This window comes from Schistocerca cancellata, chromosome 12 (assembly GCF_023864275.1).
Source record: "Schistocerca cancellata isolate TAMUIC-IGC-003103 chromosome 12, iqSchCanc2.1, whole genome shotgun sequence".
Taxonomy (NCBI): domain Eukaryota; kingdom Metazoa; phylum Arthropoda; class Insecta; order Orthoptera; family Acrididae; genus Schistocerca; species Schistocerca cancellata.
In genome coordinates, this window is record NC_064637.1 from 3,191,334 (window position 1) to 3,216,540 (window position 25,207).

Consider the following 25,207-nt stretch of genomic DNA (forward strand, 5'->3'; position numbering starts at 1 on the left):
GCCACCTAATGACGATGGATCACTCAAATTGCGTCCCGATTCAATACATCGTCCTCCAGCCGACTTGTCTCCATGGGTCTATTGCTGCCTCGGGCACCTTATGGCCGTTCTGCTGTGAGTCAAAGATTTTCGAATCGGACGAAAAACTGATAGTGAATTGGAACGTTCAGGGCCACCTAATGACGATGGATCACTCAAATTGCGTCCCGATTCAATACATCGTCCTCCAGCCTACTTGACTCCATGGGTCTATAGCTGAGTAGGGCACCTTATGGCCGTTCTGCTGTGAGTGTAGATTATCGAATGCGTCGAAAAACTGATAGTGAATTGTAACGTTCAGGGCCACCTAATGACGATGGATCACTCAAATTGCGTCCCGATTCAATACATCCTCCTCCAGCAGACTTGTCTCCATGGGTCTATTGCTGCCTCGGGCACCATATGTCCGTTCTGCCGTGAGTCAAAGATTTTCGAATCGGACGAAAAACTGATAGTGAATTGTAACGTTCAAGTCCACCTAATGACGATGGATCACTCAAATTGCGTCCCGATTCAATACATCGTCCTCCAGCAGACTTGTCTCCATGGGTCTATTGCTGCCTCGGGCACCTTATGGCCGTTCTGCTGTGAGTCAAAGATTTTCGAATCGGACGAAAAACTGATAGTGAATTGTAACGTTCAGGGCCACCTAATGACGATGGATCACTCAAATTGCGTCCCGATTCAATACATCGTCCTCCAGCCGACTTGTCTCCATGGGTCTATTGCTGCTTCGGGCACCTTATGGCCGTTCTGCTGTGAGTCAAAGATTTTCGAATCGGACGAAAAACTGATAGTGAATTGTAACACTCAGGGCCACCTAATGACGATGGATCACTCAAATTGCGTCCCGATTCAATACATCGTCCTCCAGCAGGATTGTCTCCATGTGTCTATTGCTGCCTCGGGCACCTTATGGCCGTTCTGCTGTGAGTCAAAAATTTTCGAATCGGACGAAAAACTGATAGCGAATTGTAACATTCAGGGCCACCTAATGAGGATGGACCACACAAATTGCGTCCCGATTCAATACATCGTCCTCCAACAGACTTGTCTCCATGGGTCTATTGCTGGCTCGGGCTCCTTATGGCCGTTCTGCTGTGAGTCAAAGATTTTCGAATCGGAAGAAAAACCGATAGTGAATTGTAACATTCAGTGCCACCTAATGACGATGGATGACTCAAATTGCGTCCCGATTCAATACATCGTCCTCCAGCAGGCTTGTCTCCATGGGTCTATTGCTGCCTCGGGCACCTTATGGCCGTTCTGCTGTGAGTCAAAGATTTTCGAATCGGACGAAAAACTGATAGTGAATTGTAACGTTCAGGGCCACCTAATGACGATGGATCACTCAAATTGCGTCCCGATTCAATACATCGTCCTCCAGCAGGCTTGTCTCCATGGGTCTATTGCTGCCTCGGGCACCTTATGGCCGTTCTGCTGTGAGTCAAAAATTTTCGAATCGGACGAAAAACTGATAGTGAATTGTAACATTCAGGGCCACCTAATGAGGATTGACCACACAAATTGCGTCCCGATTCAATACATCGTCCTCCAACAGACTTGTCTCCATGGGTCTATTGCTGCCTCGGGCTCCTTATGGCCGTTCTGCTGTGAGTCAAAGATTTTCGAATCGGACGAAAAACTGATAGTGAATTGTAACGTTCAGGGCCACCTAATGACGATGGATCACTCAAATTGCGTCCCGATTCAATACATCGTCCTCCAGCAGACTTGTCTCCATGGGCCTATTGCTGCCTCGGACACCTTATGGCGGTTCTGCTGTGAGTCAAAGATTTTCGAATCGGACGAAAAACAGATAGTGCTTTGTAACATTCATGGCCACCTAATGACGATGGGTCACTCAAATTGCATCCCGATTCAATACATCGTCCTCCAGCCGACTTTGTCTCCATGGGTCTATTGCTGCATCGGGCACCTTGTGGCCGTTCTCCTGTGAGTCAAAGATTTTCGAATTGGACGAAAAACTGATAGTGAATTGGAACGTTCAGGGCCACCTAATGACGATGGATCACTCAAATTGCGTTCCGATTCAATACATCGTCCTCCAGCAGGCTTGTCTCCATGGGTCTATTGCTGCCTCGGGCACCTTATGGCCGTTCTGCTGTGAGTCAAAGATTTTCGAATCGGACGAAAAACTGATAGTGAATTGTAACATTCAGGGCCACCTAATGAGGATGGACCACACAAATTGCGTCCCGATTCAATACATCGTCCTCCAACAGACTTGTCTCCATGGGTCTATTGCTGCCTCGGGCTCCTTATGGCCGTTCTGCTGTGAGTCAAAGATTTTCGAATCGGAAGAAAAACCGATAGTGAATTGTAACATTCAGGGCCACCTAAAGACGATGGATCACTCAAATTGCGTCCCGATTCAATACATCGTCCTCCAGCCAACTTGTCTCCATGGGTCTATTGCTGCCTCGGGCACCTTATGGCCGTTCTGCTGTGAGTGTGATTTTCCAATCGGACGAAAAACTGATAGTGAATTGTAACATTCAGGGCCACCTAATGACGATGGATCACTCAAATTGCGTCCCGATTCAATACATCGTCCTCCAGCAGACTTGTCTCCATGGGTCTATTGCTGATTCGGGCACCTTATGGCCGTTCTGCTGTGAGTCAAAGATTTTTGAATCGAACGAAAAACTGATAGTGAATTGTAACATTCAGGGCCACCTAATGACGATGGATCACTCAAATTGCGTCCGGATTCAATACATAGTCCTCCAGCAGACTTGTCTCCATGGGTCTATTGCTGCCTCGGGCACCTTATGGCCGTTCTGCTGTGAGTCAAAGATTTTCGAATCGGACGAAAAACTGATAGTGAATTGGAACGTTCAGGGCCACCTAATGACGATGGATCACTCAAATTGCGTCCCGATTCAATACATCGTCCTCCAGCCTACTTGACTCCATGGGTCTATTGCTGAGTCGGGCACCTTATGGCCGTTCTGCTGTAAGTCTAGAATATCGAATGCGACGAAAAACTGATAGTGAATTGTAACGTTCAGGGCCACCTAATGACGATGGATCACTCAAATTGCGTCCCGATTCAATACATCGTCCTCCAGCAGACTTGTCTCCATGGGTCTATTGCTGCCTCGGGCACCATATGGCCGTTCTGCTGTGAGTCAAAGATTTTCGAATCGGACGAAAAACTGATAGTGAATTGTAACGTTCAGGGCCACCTAATGACGATGGATCACTCAAATTGCGTCCCGATTCAATACATCGTCCTCCAGCCGACTTGTCTCCATGGGTCTATTGCTGCCTCGGGCACCTTATGGCCGTTCTGCTGTGAGTCAAAGATTTTCGAATCGGACGAAAAACTAATAGTGAATTGGAACGTTCAGGGCCACCTAATGACGATGGATCACTCAAATTGCATCCCGATTCAATACATCGTCCTCCAGCCTACTTGACTCCATGGGTCTATTGCTGAGTCGGGCACCTTATGGCCGAACTGCTGTGAGTCTAGATTATCGAATGCGACGAAAAAGTGATAGTGAATTGTAACGTTCAGGGCCACCTAATGACGATGGATCACTCTAATTGCGTCCCGATTCAATACATCGTCCTCCAGCAGACTTGTCTCCATGGGTCTATTGCTGCCTCGGGCACCTTATGGTCGTTCTCCCGTGAGTCTATATTATCGAATGGGACGAAAAACTGATAGTTAATTCTAACATTCAGGGCCTCCTAATGACGATGGAACACTCAAATTGCGTCCCGATTCAATACATCGTCCTCCAGCCGACTTGACTCCATGGGTCTATTGCTGCCTCGGGCACCTTATGGCCGTTCTGCTGTGAGTCTAGATTATCGAATGCGACGAAAAACTGATAGTGAATTGTAACGTTCAGGGCCACCTAATGACGATGGATCACTCAAATTGCGTCCCGATTCAATACATCGTCCTCCAGCAGACTTGTCTCCATGGGTCTATTGCTGCCTCGGGCACCTTATGGCCGTTCTGCTGTGAGTCAAAGATTTTCGAATCGGACGAAAAACTGATAGTGAATTGTAACGTTCAGGGCCACCTAATGACGATGGATCACTCAAATTGCGTTCCGATTCAATACATCGTCCTCCAGCAGGCTTGTCTCCATGTGTCTATTGCTGCCTCGGGCACCTTATTGCCGTTCTGCAGTGGGTCAAAGATTTTCGAATCGGACGAAAAACTGATAGTGAATTGTAACATTCAGGGCCACCTAATGAGGATGGACCACACAAATTGCGTCCCGATTCAATACATCGTCCTCCAACAGACTTGTCTCCATGGGTCTATTGCTGCCTCGGGCTCCTTATGGCCGTTCTGCTGTGTGACAAAGATTTTCGAATCGGAAGAAAAACCGATAGTGAATTGTAACATTCAGGGCCACCTAATGACGATGGATCACTCAAATTGCGTCCCGATTCAATACATCGTCCTCCAGCCAACTTGTCTCCATGGGTCTATTGCTGCCTCGGGCACCTTATGGCCGTTCTGCTGTGAGTGTGATTTTCCAATCGGACGAAAAACTGATAGTGAATTGTAACATTCAGGGCCACCTAATGACGATGGATCACTCAAATTGCGTCCCGATTCAATACATCGTCCTCCAGCAGACTTGTCTCCATGGGTCTATTGCTGATTCGGGCACCTTATGGCCGTTCTGCTGTGACTCAAAGATTTTCGAATCGGACGAAAAACTGATAGTGAATTGTAACATTCAGGGCCACCTAATGACGATGGATCACTCAAATTGCGTCCCGATTCAATACATCGTCCTCCAGCAGACTTGTCTCCATGGGTCTATTGCTGCCTCGGGCACCTTATGGCCGTTCTGCTGTGAGTCAAAGATTTTCGAATCGGACGAAAAACTGATAGTGAATTGTAACGTTCAGGGCCACCTAATGACGATGGATCACTCAAATTGCGTCCCGATTCAATACATCGTCCTCCAGCCGACTTGTCTCCATGGGTCTATTGCTGCCTCGGGCACCTTATGGCCGTTCTGCTGTGACTCAAAGATTTTCGAATCGGACGAAAAACTGATAGTGAATTGGAACGTTCAGGGCCACCTAATGACGATGGATCACTCAAATTGCGTCCCGATTCAATACATCGTCCTCCAGCCTACTTGACTCCATGGGTCTATTGCTGAGTAGGGCACCTTATGGCCGTTCTGCTGTGAGTGTAGATTATCGAATGCGACGAAAAACTGATAGTGAATTGTAACGTTCAGGGCCACCTAATGACGATGGATCACTCAAATTGCGTCCCGATTCAATACATCGTCCTCCAGCAGACTTGTCTCCATGGGTCTATTGCTGCCTCGGGCACAATATGGCCGTTCTGCTGTGAGTCAAAGATTTTCGAATCGGACGAAAAACTGATAGTGAATTGTAACGTTCAAGTCCACCTAATGACGATGGATCACTCAAATTGCGTCCCGATTCAATACATCGTCCTCCAGCAGACTTGTCTCCATGGGTCTATTGCTGCCTCGGGCACCTTATGGCCGTTCTGCTGTGAGTCAAAGATTTTCGAATCGGACGAAAAACTGATAGTGAATTGTAACGTTCAGGGCCACCTAATGACGATGGATCACTCAAATTGCGTCCCGATTCAATACATCGTCCTCCAGCCGACTTGTCTCCATGGGTCTATTGCTGCCTCGGGCACCTTATGGCCGTTCTGCTGTGAGTCAAAGATTTTCGAATCGGACGAAAAACTGATAGTGAATTGTAACGTTCAGGGCCACCTAATGACTATGGATCACTCAAATTGCGTCCCGATTCAATACATCGTCCTCCAGCAGGATTGTCTCCATGGGTCTATTGCTGCCTCGGGCACCTTATGGCCGTTCTGCTGTGAGTCAAAAATTTTCGAATCGGACGAAAAACTGATAGTGAATTGTAACATTCAGGGCCACCTAATGAGGATGGACCACACAAATTGCGTCCCGATTCAATACATCGTCCTCCAACAGACTTGTCTCCATGGGTCTATTGCTGCCTCGGGCTCCTTATGGCCGTTCTGCTGTGAGTCAAAGATTTTCGAATCGGAAGAAAAACCGATAGTGAATTGTAACATTCAGGGCCACCTAATGACGATGGATGACTCAAATTGCGTCCCGATTCAATACATCGTCTTCCAGCAGGCTTGTCTCCATGGGTCTATTGCTGCCTCGGGCACCTTATGGCCGTTCTGCTGTGAGTCAAAGATTTTCGAATCGGACGAAAAACTGATAGTGAATTGTAACGTTCAGGGCCACCTAATGACGATGGATCACTCAAATTGCGTCCCGATTCGATACATCGTCCTCCAGCAGGCTTGTCTCCATGGGTCTATTGCTGCCTCGGGCACCTTATGGCCGTTCTGCTGTGAGTCAAAAATTTTCGAATCGGACGAAAAACTGATAGTGAATTGTAACATTCAGGGCCACCTAATGAGGATTGACCACACAAATTGCGTCCCGATTCAATACATCGTCCTCCAACAGACTTGTCTCCATGGGTCTATTGCTGCCTCGGGCTCCTTATGGCCGTTCTGCTGTGAGTCAAAGATTTTCGAATCGGACGAAAAACTGATAGTGAATTGTAACGTTCAGGGCCACCTAATGACGATGGATCACTCAAATTGCGTCCCGATTCAATACATCGTCCTCCAGCAGACTTGTCTCCATGGGCCTATTGCTGCCTCGGACACCTTATGGTGGTTCTGCTGTGAGTCAAAGATTTTCGAATCGGACGAAAAACAGATAGTGAATTGTAACATTCATGGCCACCTAATGACGATGGGTCACTCAAATTGCATCCCGATTCAATACATCGTCCTCCAGCCGACTTTGTCTCCATGGGTCTATTGCTGCATCGGGCACCTTGTGGCCGTTCTCCTGTGAGTCAAAGATTTTCGAATTGGACGAAAAACTGATAGTGAATTGGAACGTTCAGGGCCACCTAATGACGATGGATCACTCAAATTGCGTTCCGATTCAATACATCGTCCTCCAGCAGGCTTGTCTCCATGGGTCTATTGCTGCCTCGGGCACCTTATGGCCGTTCTGCTGTGAGTCAAAGATTTTCGAATCGGACGAAAAACTGATAGTGAATTGTAACATTCAGGGCCACCTAATGAGGATGGACCACACAAATTGCGTCCCGATTCAATACATCGTCCTCCAACAGACTTGTCTCCATGGGTCTATTGCTGCCTCGGGCTCCTTATGGCCGTTCTGCTGTGAGTCAAAGATTTTCGAATCGGAAGAAAAACCGATAGTGAATTGTAACATTCAGGGCCACCTAATGACGATGGATCACTCAAATTGCGTCCCGATTCAATACATCGTCCTCCAGCCAACTTGTCTCCATGGGTCTATTGCTGCCTCGGGCACCTTATGGCCGTTCTGCTGTGAGTGTGATTTTCCAATCGGACGAAAAACTGATAGTGAATTGTAACATTCAGGGCCACCTAATGACGATGGATCACTCAAATTGCGTCCCGATTCAATACATCGTCCTCCAGCAGACTTGTCTCCATGGGTCTATTGCTGATTCGGGCACCTTATGGCCGTTCTGCTGTGACTCAAAGATTTTTGAATCGAACGAAAAACTGATAGTGAATTGTAACATTCAGGGCCACCTAATGACGATGGATCACTCAAATTGCGTCCCGATTCAATACATCGTCCTCCAGCAGACTTGTCTCCATGGGTCTATTGCTGCCTCGGGCACCTTATGGCCGTTCTGCTGTGAGTCAAAGATTTTCGAATCGGACGAAAAACTGATAGTGAATTGTAACGTTCAGGGCCACCTAATGACGATGGATCACTCAAATTGCGTCCCGATTCAATACATCGTCCTCCAGCCGACTTGTCTCCATGGGTCTATTGCTGCCTCGGGCACCTTATGGCCGTTCTGCTGTGAGTCAAAGATTTTCGAATCGGACGAAAAACTGATAGTGAATTGGAACGTTCAGGGCCACCTAATGACGATGGATCACTCAAATTGCGTCCCGATTCAATACATCGTCCTCCAGCCTACTTGACTCCATGGGTCTATTGCTGAGTCGGGCACCTTATGGCCGTTCTGCTGTAAGTCTAGAATATCGAATGCGACGAAAAACTGATAGTGAATTATAACGTTCAGGGCCACCTAATGACGATGGATCACTCAAATTGCGTCCCGATTCAATACATCGTCCTCCAGCAGACTTGTCTCCATGGGTCTATTGCTGCCTCGGGCACCATATGGCCGTTCTGCTGTGAGTCAAAGATTTTCGAATCGGACGAAAAACTGACAGTGAATTGTAACGTTCAAGTCCACCTAATGACGATGGATCACTCAAATTGCGTCCCGATTCAATACATCGTCCTCCAACAGACTTGTCTCCATGGGTCTATTGCTGCCTCGGGCTCCTTATGGCCGTTCTGCTGTGTGTCAAAGATTTTCGAATCGGAAGAAAAACCGATAGTGAATTGTAACATTCAGGGCCACCTAATGACGATGGATCACTCAAATTGCGTCCCGATTCAATACATCGTCCTCCAGCCAACTTGTCTCCATGGGTCTATTGCTGCCTCGGGCACCTTATGGCCGTTCTGCTGTGAGTGTGATTTTCCAATCGGACGAAAAACTGATAGTGAATTGTAACATTCAGGGCCACCTAATGACGATGGATCACTCAAATTGCGTCCCGATTCAATACATCGTCCTCCAGCAGACTTGTCTCCATGGGTCTATTGCTGATTCGGGCACCTTATGGCCGTTCTGCTGTGACTCAAAGATTTTCGAATCGGACGAAAAACTGTTAGTGAATTGTAACATTCAGGGCCACCTAATGACGATGGATCACTCAAATTGCGTCCCGATTCAATACATCGTCCTCCAGCAGACTTGTCTCCATGGGTCTATTGCTGCCTCGGGCACCTTATGGCCGTTCTGCTGTGAGTCAAAGATTTTCGAATCGGACGAAAAACTGATAGTGAATTGTAACGTTCAGGGCCACCTAATGACGATGGATCACTCAAATTGCGTCCCGATTCAATACATCGTCCTCCAGCCGACTTGTCTCCATGGGTCTATTGCTGCCTCGGGCACCTTATGGCCGTTCTGCTGTGAGTCAAAGATTTTCGAATCGGACGAAAAACTGATAGTGAATTGGAACGTTCAGGGCCACCTAATGACGATGGATCACTCAAATTGCGTCCCGATTCAATACATCGTCCTCCAGCCTACTTGACTCCATGGGTCTATTGCTGAGTAGGGCACCATATGGCCGTTCTGCTGTGAGTGTAGATTATCGAATGCGACGAAAAACTGATAGTGAATTGTAACGTTCAGGGCCACCTAATGACGATGGATCACTCAAATTGCGTCCCGATTCAATACATCGTCCTCCTGCAGACTTGTCTCCATGGGTCTATTGCTGCCTCGGGCACCATATGGCCGTTCTGCTGTGAGTCAAAGATTTTCGAATCGGACGAAAAACTGATAGTGAATTGTAACGTTCAAGTCCACCTAATGACGATGGATCACTCAAATTGCGTCCCGATTCAATACATCGTCCTCCAGCAGACTTGTCTCCATGGGTCTATTGCTGCCTCGGGCACCTTATGGCCGTTCTGCTGTGAGTCAAAGATTTTCGAATCGGACGAAAAACTGATAGTGAATTGTAACGTTCAGGGCCACCTAATGACGATGGATCACTCAAATTGCGTCCCGATTCAATACATCGTCCTCCAACAGACTTGTCTCCATGGGTCTATTGCTGCCTCGGGCTCCTTATGGCCGTTCTGCTGTGAGTCAAAGATTTTCGAATCGGAAGAAAAACCGATAGTGAATTGTAACATTCAGGGCCACCTAATGACGATGGATGACTCAAATTGCGTCCCGATTCAATACATCGTCCTCCAGCAGGCTTGTCTCCATGGGTCTATTGCTGCCTCGGGCACCTTATGGCCGTTCTGCTGTGAGTCAAAGATTTTCGAATCGGACGAAAAACTGATAGTGAATTGTAACGTTCAGGGCCACCTAATGACGATGGATCACTCAAATTGCGTCCCGATTCAATACATCGTCCTCCAGCAGGCTTGTCTCCATGGGTCTATTGCTGCCTCGGGCACCTTATGGCCGTTCTGCTGTGAGTCAAAAATTTTCGAATCGGACGAAAAACTGATAGTGAATTGTAACATTCAGGGCCACCTAATGAGGATTGACCACACAAATTGCGTCCCGATTCAATACATCGTCCTCCAACAGACTTGTCTCCATGGGTCTATTGCTGCCTCGGGCACCTTATGGCCGTTCTGCTGTGAGTCAAAGATTTTCGAATCGGAAGAAAAACTGATAGTGAATTGTAACGTTCAGGGCCACCTAATGACGATGGATCACTCAAATTGCGTCCCGATTCAATACATCGTCCTCCAGCAGACTTGTCTCCATGGGCCTATTGCTGCCTCGGACACCTTATGGTGGTTCTGCTGTGAGTCAAAGATTTTCGAATCGGACGAAAAACAGATAGTGAATTGTAACATTCATGGCCACCTAATGACGATGGGTCACTCAAATTGCATCCCGATTCAATACATCGTCCTCCAGCCGACTTTGTCTCCATGGGTCTATTGCTGCATCGGGCACCTTGTGGCCGTTCTCCTGTGAGTCAAAGATTTTCGAATTGGACGAAAAACTGATAGTGAATTGGAACGTTCAGGGCCACCTAATGACGATGGATCACTCAAATTGCGTTCCGATTCAATACATCGTCCTCCAGCAGGCTTGTCTCCATGGGTCTATTGCTGCCTCGGGCACCTTATGGCCGTTCTGCTGTGAGTCAAAGATTTTCGAATCGGACGAAAAACTGATAGTGAATTGTAACATTCAGGGCCACCTAATGAGGATGGACCACACAAATTGCGTCCCGATTCAATACATCGTCCTCCAACAGACTTGTCTCCATGGGTCTATTGCTGCCTCGGGCTCCTTATGGCCGTTCTGCTGTGAGTCAAAGATTTTCGAATCGGAAGAAAAACCGATAGTGAATTGTAACATTCAGGGCCACCTAATGACGATGGATCACTCAAATTGCGTCCCGATTCAATACATCGTCCTCCAGCCAACTTGTCTCCATGGGTCTATTGCTGCCTCGGGCACCTTATGGCCGTTCTGCTGTGAGTGTGATTTTCCAATCGGACGAAAAACTGATAGTGAATTGTAACATTCAGGGCCACCTAATGACGATGGATCACTCAAATTGCGTCCCGATTCAATACATCGTCCTCCAGCAGACTTGTCTCCATGGGTCTATTGCTGATTCGGGCACCTTATGGCCGTTCTGCTGTGACTCAAAGATTTTTGAATCGAACGAAAAACTGATAGTGAATTGTAACATTCAGGGCCACCTAATGACGATGGATCACTCAAATTGCGTCCCGATTCAATACATCGTCCTCCAGCAGACTTGTCTCCATGGGTCTATTGCTGCCTCGGGCACCTTATGGCCGTTCTGCTGTGAGTCAAAGATTTTCGAATCGGACGAAAAACTGATAGTGAATTGTAACGTTCAAGTCCACCTAATGACGATGGATCACTCAAATTGCGTCCCGATTCAATACATCGTCCTCCAGCAGACTTGTCTCCATGGGTCTATTGCTGCCTCGGGCACCTTATGGCCGTTCTGCTGTAAGTCAAAGATTTTCGAATCGGACGAAAAACTGATAGTGAATTGTAACGTTCAGGGCCACCTAATGACGATGGATCACTCAAATTGAGTCCCGATTCAATACATCGTCCTCCAGCCGACTTGTCTCCATGGGTCTATTGCTGCCTCGGGCACCTTATGGCCGTTCTGCTGTGAGTCAAAGATTTTCGAATCGTACGAAAAACTGATAGTGAATTGTAACATTCAGGGCCACCTAATGACGATGGATCACTCAAATTGCGTCCCGATTCAATACATCGTCCTCCAGCCGACTTGACTCCATGGGTCTATTGCTGCCTCGGGCACCTTATGGCCGTTCTGCTGTGAGTCTAGATTATCGAATGCGACGAAAAACTGATAGTGAATTGTAACGTTCAGGTCCACCTAATGACGATGGATCACTCAAATTGCGTTCCGATTCAATACATCGTCCTCCAGCAGGCTTGTCTCCATGGGTCTATTGCTGCCTCGGGCACCTTATGGCCGTTCTGCTGTGAGTCAAAGATTTTCGAATCGGACGAAAAACTGATAGTGAATTGTAACATTCAGGGCCACCTAATGAGGATGGACCACACAAATTGCGTCCCGATTCAATACATCGTCCTCCAACAGACTTGTCTCCATGGGTCTATTGCTGCCTCGGGCTCCTTATGGCCGTTCTGCTGTGAGTCAAAGATTTTCGAATCGGAAGAAAAACCGATAGTGAATTGTAACATTCAGGGCCACCTAATGACGATGGATCACTCAAATTGCGTCCCGATTCAATACATCGTCCTCCAGCCAACTTGTCTCCATGGGTCTATTGCTGCCTCGGGCACCTTATGGCCGTTCTGCTGTGAGTGTGATTTTCCAATCGGACGAAAAACTGATAGTGAATTGTAACATTCAGGGCCACCTAATGACGATGGATCACTCAAATTGCGTCCCGATTCAATACATCGTCCTCCAGCAGACTTGTCTCCATGGGTCTATTGCTGATTCGGGCACCTTATGGCCGTTCTGCTGTGACTCAAAGATTTTTGAATCGAACGAAAAACTGATAGTGAATTGTAACATTCAGGGCCACCTAATGACGATGGATCACTCAAATTGCGTCCCGATTCAATACATCGTCCTCCAGCAGACTTGTCTCCATGGGTCTATTGCTGCCTCGGGCACCTTATGGCCGTTCTGCTGTGAGTCAAAGATTTTCGAATCGGACGAAAAACTGATAGTGAATTGTAACGTTCAGGGCCACCTAATGACGATGGATCACTCAAATTGCGTCCCGATTCAATACATCGTCCTCCAGCCGACTTGTCTCCATGGGTCTATTGCTGCCTCGGGCACCCTATGGCCGTTCTGCTGTGAGTCAAAGATTTTCGAATCGGACGAAAAACTGATAGTGAATTGGAACGTTCAGGGCCACCTAATGACGATGGATCACTCAAATTGCGTCCCGATTCAATACATCGTCCTCCAGCCTACTTGACTCCATGAGTCTATTGCTGAGTCGGGCACCTTATGGCCGTTCTGCTGTAAGTCTAGAATATCGAATGCGACGAAAAACTGATAGTGAATTGTAACGTTCAGGGCCACCTAATGACGATGGATCACTCAAATTGCGTCCCGATTCAATACATCGTCCTCCAGCAGACTTGTCTCCATGGGTCTATTGCTGCCTCGGGCACCATATGGCCGTTCTGCTGTGAGTCAAAGATTTTCGAATCGGACGAAAAACTGATAGTGAATTGTAACGTTCAAGTCCACCTAATGACGATGGATCACTCAAATTGCGTCCCGATTCAATACATCGTCCTCCAGCAGACTTGTCTCCATGGGTCTATTGCTGCCTCGGGCACCTTATGGCCGTTCTGCTGTAAGTCAAAGATTTTCGAATCGGACGAAAAACTGATAGTGAATTGTAACGTTCAGGGCCACCTAATGACGATGGATCACTCAAATTGAGTCCCGATTCAATACATCGTCCTCCAGCCGACTTGTCTCCATGGGTCTATTGCTGCCTCGGGCACCTTATGGCCGTTCTGCTGTGAGTCAAAGATTTTCGAATCGGACGAAAAACTGATAGTGAATTGTAACATTCAGGGCCACCTAATGACGATGGAACACTCAAATTGCGTCCCGATTCAATACATCGTCCTCCAGCCGACTTGACTCCATGGGTCTATTGCTGCCTCGGGCACCTTATGGCCGTTCTGCTGTGAGTCTAGATTATCGAATGCGACGAAAAACTGATAGTGAATTGTAACGTTCAGGGCCACCTAATGACGATGGATCACTCAAATTGCATCCCGATTCAATACATCGTCCTCCAGCAGACTTGTCTCCATGGGTCTATTGCTGCCTCGGGCACCTTATGGCCGTTCTGCTGTGAGTCAAAGATTTTCGAATCGGACGAAAAACTGATAGTGAATTGTAACGTTCAGGGCCACCTAATGACGATGGATCACTCAAATTGCGTCCCGATTCAATACATCGTCCTCCAGCATACTTGTCTCCATGGGCCTATTGCTGCCTCGGGCACCTTATGGCGGTTCTGCTGTGAGTCAAAGATTTTCGAATCGGACGAAAAACAGATAGTGAATTGTAACATTCATGGCCACCTAATGACGATGGATCACTCAAATTGCATCCCGATTCATTACATCGTCCTCCAGCCGACTTTGTCTCCATGGGTCTTTGCTGCATCGGGCACCTTGTGGCCGTTCTCCTGTGAGTCAAAGATTTTCGAATCGGACGAAAAACTGATAGTGAATTGGAACGTTCAGGGCCACCTAATGACGATGGATCACTCAAATTGCGTCCCGATTCAATACATCGTCCTCCAGCCGACTTGTCTCCATGGGTCTATTGCTGCCTCGGGCACCTTATGGCCGTTCTGCTGTGAGTCAAAGATTTTCGAATCGGACGAAAAACTGATAGTGAATTGGAACGTTCAGGGCCACCTAATGACGATGGATCACTCAAATTGCGTCCCGATTCAATACATCGTCCTCCAGCCTACTTGACTCCATGGGTCTATTGCTGAGTCGGGCACCTTATGGCCGTTCTGCTGTAAGTCTAGAATATCGAATGCGACGAAAAACTGATAGTGAATTGTAACGTTCAGGGCCACCTAATGACGATGGATCACTCAAATTGCGTCCCGATTCAATACATCGTCCTCCAGCAGACTTGTCTCCATGGGTCTATTGCTGCCTCGGGCACCATATGGCCGTTCTGCTGTGAGTCAAAGATTTTCGAATCGGACGAAAAACTGATAGTGAATTGTAACGTTCAAGTCCACCTAATGACGATGGATCACTCAAATTGCGTCCCGATTCAATACATCGTCCTCCAGCAGACTTGTCTCCATGGGTCTATTGCTGCCTCGGGCACCTTATGGCCGTTCTGCTGTAAGTCAAAGATTTTCGAATCGGACGAAAAACTGATAGTGAATTGTAACGTTCAGGGCCACCTAATGACGATGGATCACTCAAATTGAGTCCCGATTCAATACATCGTCCTCCAGCCGACTTGTCTCCATGGGTCTATTGCTGCCTCGGGCACCTTATGGCCGTTCTGCTGTGAGTCAAAGATTTTCGAATCGGACGAAAAACTGATAGTGAATTGTAACATTCAGGGCCACCTAATGACGATGGATCACTCAAATTGCGTCCCGATTCAATACATCGTCCTCCAGCCGACTTGACTCCATGGGTCTATTGCTGCCTCGGGCACCTTATGGCCGTTCTGCTGTGAGTCTAGATTATCGAATGCGACGAAAAACTGATAGTGAATTGTAACGTTCAGGGCCACCTAATGACGATGGATCACTCAAATTGCGTCCCGATTCAATACATCGTCCTCCAGCAGACTTGTCTCCATGGGTCTATTGCTGCCTCGGGCACCTTATGGCCGTTCTGCTGTGAGTCAAAGATTTTCGAATCGGACGAAAAACTGATAGTGAATTGTAACGTTCAGGGCCACCTAATGACGATGGATCACTCAAATTGCGTCCCGATTCAATACATCGTCCTCCAGCATACTTGTCTCCATGGGCCTATTGCTGCCTCGGGCACCTTATGGCGGTTCTGCTGTGAGTCAAAGATTTTCGAATCGGACGAAAAACAGATAGTGAATTGTAACATTCATGGCCACCTAATGACGATGGATCACTCAAATTGCATCCCGATTCATTACATCGTCCTCCAGCCGACTTTGTCTCCATGGGTCTTTGCTGCATCGGGCACCTTGTGGCCGTTCTCCTGTGAGTCAAAGATTTTCGAATCGGACGAAACACTGATAGTGAATTGGAACGTTCAGGGCCACCTAATGACGATGGATCACTCAAATTGCGTTCCGATTCAATACATCGTCCTCCAGCAGGCTTGTCTCCATGGGTCTATTGCTGCCTCGGGCACCTTATGGCCGTTCTGCTGTGAGTCAAAGATTTTCGAATCGGACGAAAAACTGATAGTGAATTGTAACATTCAGGGCCACCTAATGAGGATGGACCACACAAATTGCGTCCCGATTCAATACATCGTCCTCCAACAGACTTGTCTCCATGGGTCTATTGCTGCCTCGGGCTCCTTATGGCCGTTCTGCTGTGAGTCAAAGATTTTGCGAATCGGAAGAAAAACCGATAGTGAATTGTAACATTCAGGGCCACCTAATGACGATGGATCACGCAAATTGCGTCCCGATTCAATACATCGTCCTCCAGCCAACTTGTCTCCATGGGTCTATTGCTGCCTCGGGCACCTTATGGCCGTTCTGCTGTGAGTGTGATTTTCCAATCGGACGAAAAACTGATAGTGAATTGTAACATTCAGGCCCACCTAATGACGATAGATCACTCAAATTGCGTCCCGATTCAATACATCGTCCTCCAGCAGACTTGTCTCCATGGGTCTATTGCTGATTCGGGCACCTTATGGCCGTTCTGCTGTGACTCAAAGATTTTCGAATCGAACGAAAAACTGATAGTGAATTGTAACATTCAGGGCCACCTAATGACGATGGATCACTCAAATTGCGTCCCGATTCAATACATCGTCCTCCAGCAGACTTGTCTCCATGGGTCTATTGCTGCCTCGGGCACCTTATGGCCGTTCTGCTGTGAGTCAAAGATTTTCGAATCGGACGAAAAACTGATAGTGAATTGTAACGTTCAGGGCCACCTAATGACGATGGATCACTCAAATTGCGTCCCGATTCAATACATCGTCCTCCAGCCGACTTGTCTCCATTGGTCTATTGCTGCCTCGGGCACCTTATGGCCGTTCTGCTGTGAGTCAAAGATTTTCGAATCGGACGAAAAACTGATAGTGAATTGGAACGTTCAGGGCCACCTAATGACGATGGATCACTCAAATTGCGTCCCGATTCAATACATCGTCCTCCAGCCGACTTGTCTCCATGGGTCTATTGCTGCCTCGGGCACCTTATGGCCGTTCGCTTGTGACTCAAAGATTTTCAAATCTGACGAAAAACTGATAGTGAATTGTAACATTCAGGGCCACCTAATGACGATGGATCACTCAAATTGCGTCCCGATTCAATACATCGTCCTTCAGCCGACTTGTCTCCATGGGTCTATTGCTGCCTCGGGCACCATATGGCCGTTCTGCTGTGAGTCAAAGATTTTCGAATCGGACGAAAAACTGATAGTGAATTGTAACGTTCAAGTCCACCTAATGACGATGGATCACTCAAATTGCGTCCCGATTCAATACATCGTCCTCCAGCAGACTTGTCTCCATGGGTCTATTGCTGCCTCGGGCACCTTATGGCCGTTCTGCTGTGAGTCAAAGATTTTCGAATCGGACGAAAAACTGATAGTGAATTGTAACGTTCAGGGCCACCTAATGACGATGGATCACTCAAATTGAGTCCCGATTCAATACATCGTCCTCCAGCCGACTTGTCTCCATGGGTCTATTGCTGCCTCGGGCACCTTATGGCCGTTCTGCTGTGAGTCAAAGATTTTCGAATCGGACGAAAAACTGATAGTGAATTGTAACGTTCAGGGCCACCTAATGACGATGGATCACTCAAATTGCGTCCCGATTCAATACACCGTCCTCCAGCAGACTTGTCTCCATGGGTCTATTGCTGCCTCGGGCACCTTATGGTCGTTCTCCCGTGAGTCTAGATTATCGAATGGGACGAAAAACTGATAGTTAATTCTAACATTCAGGGCCTCCTAATGACGATGGAACACTCAAATTGCGTCGCGATTCAATACATCGTCATCCTGCAGACTTGTCTCCATGGGTCTATTGCTGCCTCGGGCACCTTGTGGCCGTTCTGCTGTGAGTTAAAGATTTTCGAATCGGACGAAAAACAGATAGTGAATTGTAACATTCATGGCCACCTAATGACGATGGATCACTCAAATTGCATCCCGATTCATTACATCGTCCTCCAGCCGACTTTGTCTCCATTGGTCTATTGCTGCATCGGGCACCTTGTGGCCGTTCTCCTGTGAGTCAAAGATTTTCGAATCGGACGAAAAACTGATAGTGAATTGGAACGTTCAGGGCCACCTAATGACGATGGATCACTCAAATTGCGTTCCGATTCAATACATCGTCCTCCAGCAGGCTTGTCTCCATGGGTCTATTGCTGCCTCGGGCACCTTATGGCCGTTCTGCTGTGAGTCAAAGATTTTCGAATCGGAAAAAAACCGATAGTGAATTGTAACATTCAGGGCCACCTAATGACGATGGATCACTCAAATTGCGTCCCGATTCAATACATCGTCCTCCAGCCAACTTGTCACCATGGGTCTATTGCTGCCTCGGGCACCTTATGGCCGTTCTGCTGTGAGTGTGATTTTCCAATCGGACGAAAAACTGATAGTGAATTGTAACATTCAGGGCCACCTAATGACGATGGATCACTCAAATTGCGTCCCGATTCAATACATCGTCCTCCAGCAGACTTGTCTCCATGGGTCTATTGCTGATTCGGGCACCTTATGGCCGTTCTGCTGTGACTCAAAGATTTTCGAATCGGACGAAAAACTGATAGTGAATTGTAACATTCAGGGCCACCTAATGACGATGGATCACTCAAATTGCGTCCCGATTCAATACATCGTCCTCCAGCCGACTTGTCTCCATGGGTCTATTGCTGCCTCGGGCACCTTATGGCCGTTCTGCTGTGAGTCAAAGATTTTCGAATCGGACGAAAAACTGATAGTGAATTGTAACGTTCAGGGCCACCTAATGACGATGGATCACTCAAATTGCGTCCCGATTCAATACATCGTCCTCCAGCCGACTTGTCTCCATGGGTCTATTGCTGCCTCGGGCACCTTATGGCCGTTCTGCTGTGAGTCAAAGATTTTCGAATCGGACGAAAAACTGATAGTGAATTGGAACGTTCAGGGCCACCTAATGACGATGGATCACTCAAATTGCGTCCCGATTCAATACATCGTCCTCCAGCCTACTTGACTCCATGGGTCTATTGCTGAGTCGGGCACCTTATGGCCGTTATGCTGTGAGTCTAGATTATCGAATGCGACGAAAAACTGATAGTGAATTGTAACATTCAGGGCCACCTAATGACGATGGATCACTCAAATTGCGTCCCGATTCAATACATCGTCCTCCAGCAGACTTGTCTCCATGGGTCTATTGCTGCCTCGGGCACCTTATGGCCGTTCTGCTGTGAGTCAAAGATTTTCGAATCGGACGAAAAACTGATAGTGAATTGTAACGTTCAGGGCCACCTAATGACGATGGATCACTCAAATTGCGTCCCGATTCAATACATCGTCCTCCAGCCGACTTGTCTCCATTGGTCTATTGCTGCCTCGGGCACCTTATGGCCGTTCTGCTGTGAGTCAAAGATTTTCGAATCGGACGAAAAACTGATAGTGAATTGGAACGTTCAGGGCCACCTAATGACGATGGATCACTCAAATTGCGTCCCGATTCAATACATCGTCCTCCAGCCTACTTGACTCCATGGGTCTATTGCTGAGTCGGGCACCTTATGGCCGTTCTGCTGTAAGTCTAGATTATCGAATGCGACGAAAAACTGATAGTGAATTGTAACGTTCAGGGCCACCTAATGACGATGGATCACTCAAATTGCGTCCCGATTCAATACATCGTCCTCCAGCAGACTTGTCTCCATGGGTCTATTGCTGCCTCGGGCACCATATGGCCGTTCTGCTGTGAGTCAAAGATTTTCGAATCGGACGAAAAACTGATAGTGAATTGTAACGTTCAAGTCCACCTAATGACGATGGATCACTCAAATTGCGTCCCGATTCAATACATCGTCCTCCAGCCGACTTGTCTCCATGGGTCTATTGCTGCCTCGGGCACCTTATGGCCGTTCTGCTGTGGGTCAAAGATTTTCGAATCGGACGAAGAACTGATAGTGAATTGTAACGTTCAGGGCCACCTAATGACGATGGATCACTCAAATTGCGTCCCGATTCAATACATCGTCCTCCAGCCGACTTGTCTCCATGGGTCTATTGCTGCCTCGGGCACCTTATGGCCGTTCGCTTGTGACTCAAAGATTTTCAAATCTGACGAAAAACTGATAGTGAATTGTAACATTCAGGGCCACCTAATGACGATGGATCACTCAAATTGCGTCCCGATTCAATACATCGTCCTCCAGCCGACTTGTCTCCATGGGTCTATTGCTGCCTCGGGCACCATATGGCCGTTCTGCTGTGAGTCAAAGATTTTCGAATCGGACGAAAAACTGATAGTGAATTGTAACGTTCAAGTCCACCTAATGACGATGGATCACTCAAATTGCGTCCCGATTCAGTACATCGTCCTCCAGCAGACTTGTCTCCATGGGTCTATTGCTGCCTCGGGCACCTTATGGCCGTTCTGCTGTGAGTCAAAGATTTTCGAATCGGACGAAAAACTGATAGTGAATTGTAACGTTCAGGGCCACCTAATGACGATGGATCACTCAAATTGAGTCCCGATTCAATACATCGTCCTCCAGCCGACTTGTCTCCATGGGTCTATTGCTGCCTCGGGCACCTTATGGCCGTTCTGCTGTGAGTCAAAGATTTTCGAATCGGACGAAAAACTGATAGTGAATTGTAACGTTCAGGGCCACCTAATGACGATGGATCACTCAAATTGCGTCCCGATTCAATACATCGTCCTCCAGCAGACTTGTCTCCATGGGTCTATTGCTGCCTCGGGCACCTTATGGTCGTTCTCCCGTGAGTCTAGATTATCGAATGGGACGAAAAACTGATAGTTAATTCTAACATTCAGGGCCTCCTAATGACGATGGAACACTCAAATTGCGTCGCGATTCAATACATCGTCATCCTGCAGACTTGTCTCCATGGGTCTATTGCTGCCTCGGGCACCTTGTGGCCGTTCTGCTGTGAGTTAAAGATTTTCGAATCGGACGAAATACAGATAGTGAATTGTAACATTCATGGCCACCTAATGACGATGGATCACTCAAATTGCATCCCGATTCATTACATCGTCCTCCAGCCGACTTTGTCTCCATTGGTCTATTGCTGCATCGGGCACCCTGTGGCCGTTCTCCTGTGAGTCAAAGATTTTCGAATCGGACGAAAAACTGATAGTGAATTGGAACGTTCAGGGCCACCTAATGACGATGGATCACTCAAATTGCGTCCCGATTCAATACATCGTCCTCCAGCCTACTTGTCACCATGGGTCTATTGCTGCCTCGGGCACCTTATGGCCGTTCTGCTGTGAGTGTGATTTTCCAATCGGACGAAAAACTGATAGTGAATTGTAACATTCAGGGCCACCTAATGACGATGGATCACTCAAATTGCGTCCCGATTCAATACATCGTCCTCCAGCAGACTTGTCTCCATGGGTCTATTGCTTATTCGGGCACCTTATGGCCGTTCTGCTGTGACTCAAAGATTTTCGAATCGGACGAAAAACTGATAGTGAATTGTAACATTCAGGGCCACCTAATGACGATGGATCACTCAAATTGCGTCCCGATTCAATACATCGTCCTCCAGCAGACTTGTCTCCATGGGTCTATTGCTGCCTCGGGCACCTTATGGCCGTTCTGCTGTGAGTCAAAGATTTTCGAATCGGACGAAAAACTGATAGTGAATTGTAACGTTCAGGGCCACCTAATGACGATGGATCACTCAAATTGCGTCCCGATTCAATACATCGTCCTCCAGCCGACTTGTCTATATGGGTCTATTGCTGCCTCGGGCACCTTATGGCCGTTCTGCTGTGAGTCAAAGATTTTCGAATCGGACGAAAAACTGATAGTGAATTGGAACGTTCAGGGCCACCTAATGACGATGGATCACTCAAATTGCGTCCCGATTCAATACATCGTCCTCCAGCCTACTTGACTCCATGGGTCTATTGCTGAGTCGGGCACCTTATGGCCGTTATGCTGTGAGTCTAGATTATCGAATGCGACGAAAAACTGATAGTGAATTGTAACGTTCAGGGCCACCTAATGACGATGGATCACTCAAATTGCGTCCCGATTCAATACATCGTCCTCCAGCAGACTTGTCTCCATGGGTCTATTGCTGCCTCGGGCACCTTATGGCCGTTCTGCTGTGAGTCAAAGATTTTCGAATCGGACGAAAAACTGATAGTGAATTGTAACGTTCAGGGCCACCTAATGACGATGGATCACTCAAATTGCGTCCCGATTCAATACATCGTCCTCCAGCCTACTTGACTCCATGGGTCTATTGCTGAGTCGGGCACCTTATGGCCGTTCTGCTGTAAGTCTAGATTATCGAATGCGACGAAAAACTGATAGTGAATTGTAACGTTCAGGGCCACCTAATGACGATGGATCACTCAAATTGCGTCCCGATTCAATACATCGTCCTCCAGCAGACTTGTCTCCATGGGTCTATTGCTGCCTCGGGCACCATATGGCCGTTCTGCTGTGAGTCAAAGATTTTCGAATCGGACGAAAAACTGATAGTGAATTGTAACGTTCAAGTCCACCTAATGACGATGGATCACTCAAATTGCGTCCCGATTCAATACATCGTCCTCCAGCCGACTTGTCTCCATGGGTCTATTGCTGCCTCGGGCACCTTATGGCCGTTCTGCTGTGGGTCAAAGATTTTCGAATCGGACGAAGAACTGATAGTGAATTGTAACGTTCAGGGCCACCTAATGACGATGGATCACTCAAATTGCGTCCCGATTCAATACATCGTCCTCCAGCCGACTTGTCTCCATGGGTCTATTGCTGCCTCGGGCACCTTATGGCCGTTCGCTTGTGACTCAAAGATTTTCAAATCTGACGAAAAACTGATAGTGAATTGTAACATTCAGGGCCACCTAATGACGATGGATCACTCAAATTGCGTCCCGATTCAATACATCGTCCTCCAGCCGACTTGTCTCCATGGGTCTATTGCTGCCTCGGGCACCATATGGCCGTTCTGCTGTGAGTCAAAGATTTTCGAATCGGACGAAAAACTGATAGTGAATTGTAACGTTCAAGTCCACCTAATGACGATGGATCACTCAAATTGCGTCCCGATTCAATACATCGTCCTCCAGCAGACTTGTCTCCATGGGTCTATTGCTGCCTCGGGCACCTTATGGCCGTTCTGCTGGGAGTCAAAGATTTTCGAATCGGACGAAAAACTGATAGTGAATTGTAACGTTCAGGGCCACCTAATGACGATGGATCACTCAAATTGAGTCCCGATTCAATACATCGTCCTCCAGCCGACTTGTCTCCATGGGTCTATTGCTGCCTCGGGCACCTTATGGCCGTTCTGCTGTGAGTCAAAGATTTTCGAATCGGACGAAAAACTGATAGTGAATTGTAACGTTCAGGGCCACCTAATGACGATGGATCACTCAAATTGCGTCCCGATTCAATACATCGTCCTCCAGCAGACTTGTCTCCATGGGTCTATTGCTGCCTCGGGCACCTTATGGTCGTTCTCCCGTGAGTCTAGATTATCGAATGGGACGAAAAACTGATAGTTAATTCTAACATTCAGGGCCTCCTAATGACGATGGAACACTCAAATTGCGTCCCGATTCAATACATCGTCATCCTGCAGACTTGTCTCCATGGGTCTATTGCTGCCTCGGGCACCTTGTGGCCGTTCTGCTGTGAGTTAAAGATTTTCGAATCGGACGGAAAACAGATAGTGAATTGTAACATTCATGGCCACCTAATGACGATGGATCACTCAAATTGCATCCCGATTCATTACATCGTCCTCCAGCCGACTTTGTCTCCATTGGTCTATTGCTGCATCGGGCACCTTGTGGCCGTTCTCCTGTGAGTCAAAGATTTTCGAATCGGACGAAAAACTGATAGTGAATTGGAACGTTCATGGCCACCTAATGACGATGGATCACTCAAATTGCGTTCCGATTCAATACATCGTCCTCCAGCAGGCTTGTCTCCATGGGTCTATTGCTGCCTCGGGCACCTTATGGCCGTTCTGCTGTGAGTCAAAGATTTTCGATCGGAAAAAAACCGATAGTGAATTGTAACATTCAGGGCCACCTAATGACGATGGATCACTCAAATTGCGTCCCGATTCAATACATCGTCCTCCAGCCAACTTGTCACCATGGGTCTATTGCTGCCTCGGGCACCTTATGGCCGTTCTGCTGTGAGTGTGATTTTCCAATCGGACGAAAAACTGATAGTGAATTGTAACATTCAGGGCCACCTAATGACGATGGATCACTCAAATTGCGTCCCGATTCAATACATCGTCCTCCAGCAGACTTGTCTCCATGGGTCTATTGCTGATTCGGGCACCTTATGGCCGTTCTGCTGTGACACAAAGATTTTCGAATCGGACGAAAAACTGATAGTGAATTGTAACATTCAGGGCCACCTAATGACGATGGATCACTCAAATTGCGTCCCGATTCAATACATCGTCCTCCAGCCGACTTGTCTCCATGGGTCTATTGCTGCCTCGGGCACCTTATGGCCGTTCGCTTGTGACTCAAAGATTTTCAAATCTGACGAAAAACTGATAGTGAATTGTAACATTCAGGGCCACCTAATGACGATGGATCACTCAAATTGCGTCCCGATTCAATACATCGTCCTCCAGCCGACTTGTCTCCATGGGTCTATTGCTGCCTCGGGCACCATATGGCCGTTCTGCTGTGAGTCAAAGATTTTCGAATCGGACGAAAAACTGATAGTGAATTGTAACGTTCAAGTCCACCTAATGACGATGGATCACTCAAATTGCGTCCCGATTCAATACATCGTCCTCCAGCAGACTTGTCTCCATGGGTCTATTGCTGCCTCGGGCACCTTATGGCCGTTCTGCTGTGAGTCAAAGATTTTCGAATCGGACGAAAAACTGATAGTGAATTGTAACGTTCAGGGCCACCTAATGACGATGGATCACTCAAATTGAGTCCCGATTCAATACATCGTCCTCCAGCCGACTTGTCTCCATGGGTCTATTGCTGCCTCGGGCACCTTATGGCC